Below are 6,285 nucleotides of genomic sequence, written 5' to 3' on the forward strand. Positions count from 1 at the left end.
TTTTGTACACATAAATTTACCAACGTTCTAAGTCAAATAAAAATGATTTATGCATTAATTTATCATATTAATAACTATTAATTAAGATTAGCAGCATGCTGCTTAAAATTTACAAAACCTCTTACCTAGTAAAAGTAACAATTGCAAAAGTTTACAATAAAATTTTCAGTTTTCCTTATTATGCAGTTATGGGTTCTAAATAACAAACAAAAGTAACAAAAGTGAGAAAAAAATGGTGGCCAAAAGTATTTGAGAATTGTTTATCAGCTTTTTTGATTATAATCCATGGTTTTACAAATACTAGTTTTGTAAGAATTTTTGGTTTAAGTTTAAACTTTAAGTAAAATGTCATTTTTATTAAATTTCTTTAAAAATACAGTGTTGCTTATTTAAATGTTGTATATTTAATTGCAATTTGCAATAACTTTTTAAATTGAATAATATGAAATCTATTAAATTCTCAAACTTTAATAGCTTTACCTCATAAGCTACTTCTCTGAGTTTTTAAATGTATGAATAAGCAATTGGTAGCTTAGTTATTAATGTATAAAAAAGAATTTTACTTTTCCTGGTATAGTTTACTTTTTTATAAGACTCTAAAAACAAATATATATATATAAATTTATTTTTTATAAAAACTGTTAGAAACTTCATATTTTTTGTTTAAAACTTCAAACTTTTTTATTATGTGTTAAATTCCAAGTTTTTTTCGAAATTTTTACGTTACATTTTTTTAAGGTGAAATAGGTACTTACTTAATAATTTTCTCAAGGTTGTCTGATTCTATCCTATATTTTAAAACTATAAGTTTACTGTTCTTTTTTAGAGAATATTAAATAAGATAATAGCTGTTTTTAAGTAAAAAAACAAATAAAACTTTTATGTAAATAAAGATTTATTTTATTCTAATAGAAACTGTATTAAGCTTTTTAGTCAAGTTCTATCAAATATCTAAATTGTTTTAAAGCCTAATACAACATAAACGGTCTTATTTGTTAGTCATAGTTTGTTTTAAAGTTTGTTTGATTTTTTTTAACAAACATGCATTGAATAGATATGGTTTCCCAAACTAAGTTTAACAATTGCCCCCTTAGAAAAAAAAAAACATTAAAAATTATTGCATCCTCCCCCTTTACCACACCCTTTCACCCTTTTGCTAATAATTTACCTTTTTTCGTCTTCTTACTGGTAATTGCCTCCTGATAACCAAAACTGAACCCCAAGGAAAAATATCACCAGCTTTAGGAAACCCTGCACTAAATTATTTTACTAAAAATTCTTTAGATAGACAATTTTTGGTTATTTGTTTAAAAAATTTTTTTGTAAGACTTCAGGTTTTATGGCAATGCTGTATGTAATATACATATTAGTTTTTATATATTTAATTTAACCATTTTATTTACTACATAAAATATAATGTTTTATAGCAATATTAAATAAAAAAATATTTCAGTATTGCATTCTAAATTAAACAATAAGTAAGTATTTTGTAAAGTTAAGAATATCTGTATTTTAAAAAATGTTTGTTTCTATTTCATAATAAGTATCCATTACTTAAATTGTAAATTATTTAACTTTGTAGTTCACAATAATGAATAACAATTTAATACATTTGAATTAATGATTAAAACATCTCAGACCATGATTATTGTTCAAAACTCCATGTTACTTTAAACTCCTAAATTCTATAGTTTTTTTGTCTAAATATGTAAATTAGAGACTAGCCTGTAAGTTATGTACAAATAAGCACAGTTTAAAAAGTTTTAAGAAATTAAACTTGAAGCTAAACTAAAAGCTAATGATTTTTATACCAATAATCTTTATATAACATAACATACTTTTTTATCTCCATATTTTTAAATTTTTAACAATAAGTACAAAAAACTACAGGCAGGGTGGCCGTTTTACTGGGATCTTATAAATTAGTGCTAAAAAAAGGTTTGAAGTTGATCCTTTTAAAAAAAACTACAAAAACTTGGAACTTACAATAAACTTATAAAAAAACATGACGTTTTACACAGTTTTAAAAGAAAGGAAAAATTATAAATAAATAACTATTAAATACAAGAAAAAATTAAATGTTGGTCAGAGTAGTTGATTTCAAAACACAGCATTATAACTTATACTTACAGAAATTTAATACTATTGAAAACATGTTTTATACCAAATTAAGTTTTCTTCTATAAGATGTCAAAAAAATTTTTTTTAAAACAAACCCTGAAAAAAATCAAGAAAATTTGGAAAAATTCCTCAAAAACCAGTGGCCATCCTGTATAGCATACTTTGCTTTTAATACTTTTTATTTTATAAAACTTGTTTATGTTGCATTTCTTTTGAAGACATTTAGAATGCAGTGATAAATAAAAACCTTATCTTAGGCAAAGTTGCTGCACATTTGTATATGTCAGACATTTTTAGTGGTTACTGGCTAAGTTTTGAAAATAAGGATATTCGTTGGTTGCAGTTGTAATTTGAGTTTTTAGTCATCTTAACATGCCAAAATAACTAGTGTAAGTTTTCAATTTTTAGTAAATTGTACCTAAAACTTTACTTTTGCTATTCTCTTCAACCTCAGAAAATCTAGTGTAAATTTCAAATAATCAAAATTTTCTTTTGCAAACCACAGGTTTATATTTCATCAGCTGTATCCAATTTAGAGTAAAAGCATGCTTGCTGGCCAGTTTTCCGACCCATTATATATGTACTACTGAAGACCTTATAAAACCACCATCTTAACTAAAATTGATCTACTTAGTAATTATGACATCACAACAAAAGTTTGTTAATCAACCAAAAAATAATATTAAGTAAAACAATGTTTTTGTGATGTCTTGTTTACTGAATGGTTTGACAAAATATTAAGACATATATTTAAATAGGTCTCTTTGGTTAAATAGGTTAAATTGTAATTTTCATAAATTGATATGTGGTAACCTAGTAAAAGTTAAGGACCTTAGTCAGAACTTCACTTTTACTGTCCTCCAAAATGAACTGTATGTAAAAACTAACTATTGTTGTTCTTTTCTGTTTCTAACAAATTACCACACACCTTTCAACTTAATACATATGTTTGTGATTTTATTTTAACTTTTAAATTCTTGAAGTTTACTTAAAACTGACCATATCATTTCACCTTTAATATTTTTACTTTACTATAGCAACATTTTAACTTTGTAATTAAACTTGGCAGTTAACTAAAAACTAACATCAGTTTGTCTCTTAAAGATACTAGCACTTCTTACAGGTATGATATACTATTAAATTTAATTATACGGGCACATCTCAACTTTTTTTGATAAAGTTGTCAGTTAAGCTTCAAAAAACAACACTTAATTTACTGAAGTTATTTTGTGTAAATGTTTGTTTGGAAAAAAATAGTTTTATTCATTATTTTTTAAGGTAAAAAAACAGTTTCAAATTTTACCCTTTGCAGTTGTTTTCAGGGAAAAAGCAAGAGTGTTAGAAATAATGTATAATTTTGCCTGCTCTTACTATACTTTAATTGTAAATACCCAAATAATGATTTTAAGAAAAATTATCTTTTGAACAAATAATGAAACCTTTAGTGGCAAACTAAAAATCATCATGGTTAATTTAAATGACATGAATGGTTTTTAGTAAATTATATGACTGCATGAGTGAAAACTTAACAATGTATTATACTAGTTATAAAAATAAAAAAAACAAAAGCCGAAAAAAGTTTAATAGTCTTCCTCATTTCTGTTAACAGAAATTTTTTGTGAGATCTTTTTTTAAAGTATAATGCTGCAAACAATTACTCTTACTTTTTTAAAGTCTAAAAATAACAGGAGGATTTACTAATCTACTTCAAAATAATAAATATTTGCTTATTTAGCAAATATGAGACCATAAAATGCTGGCCATAAAACAAATAATACTTATACCATCAAAGTAAAAGCATATAATCTTTTATTTTTAATGGTTTACATATCATTTGGCAAATACTCATAAGAAATTGAATTAAAATTGCTTTCATATCTTTTCTAAAACATTTCTAAGTTTAAAAGGTTTTGTATAGTAGTTATTGTGATTATCACATGGTTAATAAAACCCAAACTTCAACAATAGGCTTTCTATTTGTATAGTTTATTTAAAATTTACTTACAAACTATTTATTTTTTGAATAAAGTTTAGTGTTACCGCTTGAACAAAATGACTTTTACTTAAACTCAGAAGATTATGAATGACTGTTCCTGGAATATAAAAACAAAACCGAGCGTTACTTTGGCTCGAATAACATTTTTAGATTTTTTTTTAACCCAACTTTAAAACCTTTTATTTCCCATTTCGTTAAAGCTAACTTGGAACATTTTTGTATTCTAAAAAAGTTCTATAGCTTTGCTTTTCACAAAAATTTTTATCAAGTTGGGGATTACTTTTGTAGTGGGGGGGGGGGGGGCTTTGAAAGTTTAACGTTTTTTGTATTCTATTCCTTTGCAACGTTTTCTCCAAAAATAACTATTACAAACAGCTTTTGTTGAAAATCAAAAAACTTAACGATTTAAAACTTTATAACAAGGATACTTTTTTATGGTTATTCCTTTACTTTACTATTTGTAATGATGATGATTCTAAGCCGCAGTCAAATTTTCTAAGAAAAAATACTCGTTGGCTGCGCCGCACTTTATTGAAAAAGTCTTTAACGGGCCACTGTGATCAAAATTATTTTAGTATAAAATGTAGAAGAATTACTTTAAAACGATATTTGATAAAATATGCAGCAATAAAGCACCTGTACTTAGATGACTAGTTGTAGATTTTACCAAAATAACTATTTTAAGTAAATCTTTAGCAAAAAAAATAAATTGCGGGCCTTAGGTGTACGCTTTTCGCGCAGCAGTTTTCTGACTCATATTTTTAGCGTTGCTTTTAAAAATAATAGTTCCTTGAAATATGTAAAAAATACTTTGACCGCTTATTAGCGAAAAAATAATCGTAAAATTCAAGCTTAAAAGTACATACAACGTATATATGTATGTAAATAGATTATAATATACATTGTACATTAAGGAGACTTATTAAACTTTAGTACTAAAGCAGTTATTTACTTATTTATTAAAACTAAAATAAAAAACTGATTATCCAAAAAAAAAGTTTTATTGTCACCAAGTAAACCATTAAAATAATAATATATATATAAAATGATTTTTTGTTTTGCGTACCAAAGTAAAAACAAATGCTTAAAAATAACCCATTAGCTAGCTTTTAATTAAATTCAAATATAAAAAAATTATAAAAAAACAAAGAGGTATTTAATGATTTTAAGCTATCTTTTTTCATTTCAGTGATAAACTGAATTTAAATGAAAAATTGGATTACTAGACAGGTAATTATTTTCATTATCGAATTTTTTTGAGTTCAAAATAACAATTAATAAACTAAAACTTAAACTTAAAAAATTGTAACTGAAATATTGAATTGAAAAATCAAGTTTAAAAATATATTTATTAATATCTAAAATGCACTATAAACGTTTTTCTAGACTTAAAAAAATAATTAAATTACGTAAATTCAAGTTGTTTAAAGATAAATAGAGCATTAAAATAACTTGTTCAAACAAACAACTCTTACAACTTGTTGATTTTTCACTATTCAGAAACTTTTGTCTGAATACACAAAATTATAACTTTAACGACTTGAATAAAAAATTAACTATAACATTGTATATTTATGTATGATAAATAAGTAATAATTAGAAATGTCTTTACATGTTAGTTCTTTTTTTATGGCTATAATTTTAGTTATACTAAAAATTTTCAAGTATAATTTTGAATACTAATTAATTTTTGTTGTAACAGTAATAAAACATATTTTCGAAAGTAAAGTATTGATCTTGCAACAGTATGACTCAACAAATAATTAAAAAAACTGAACTGAGTTATCTTTATTTCTAAAAGTTTACTTTTTTAACAATCATTAAACTTCATAATAATTAAAACAAACCTACAAGTAAAAATTAATTTTGTATATCATTCATTGAAAAAATATTTCTAAATCATACTTAAAGAATCTAATATCATTTTGTTTTTAGTTCTTTAAAATTCAAACTATAAATAAAAGTATTTAATTTCCAATCTCCCAGTAAAATAGTTCAAAAAGTAGTAGAACTTTTACACAATGTGTCAAAAATGAAAGTAAATAGACTTTTTTTATAACCCTAAAAAGTAATGTTTTCTATAATATACGAAATTTTATTAATTAAAGGTAACAATTATATTTTCATTTAACTAATTTTTTTTAAATATATCATTTAAGTGTTTATAA

This window comes from Thalia democratica, chromosome 4, assembly GCF_965202585.1.
Source record: "Thalia democratica chromosome 4, ktThaDemo2.hap1.1, whole genome shotgun sequence".
NCBI classification, from domain to species: domain Eukaryota; kingdom Metazoa; phylum Chordata; class Thaliacea; order Salpida; family Salpidae; genus Thalia; species Thalia democratica.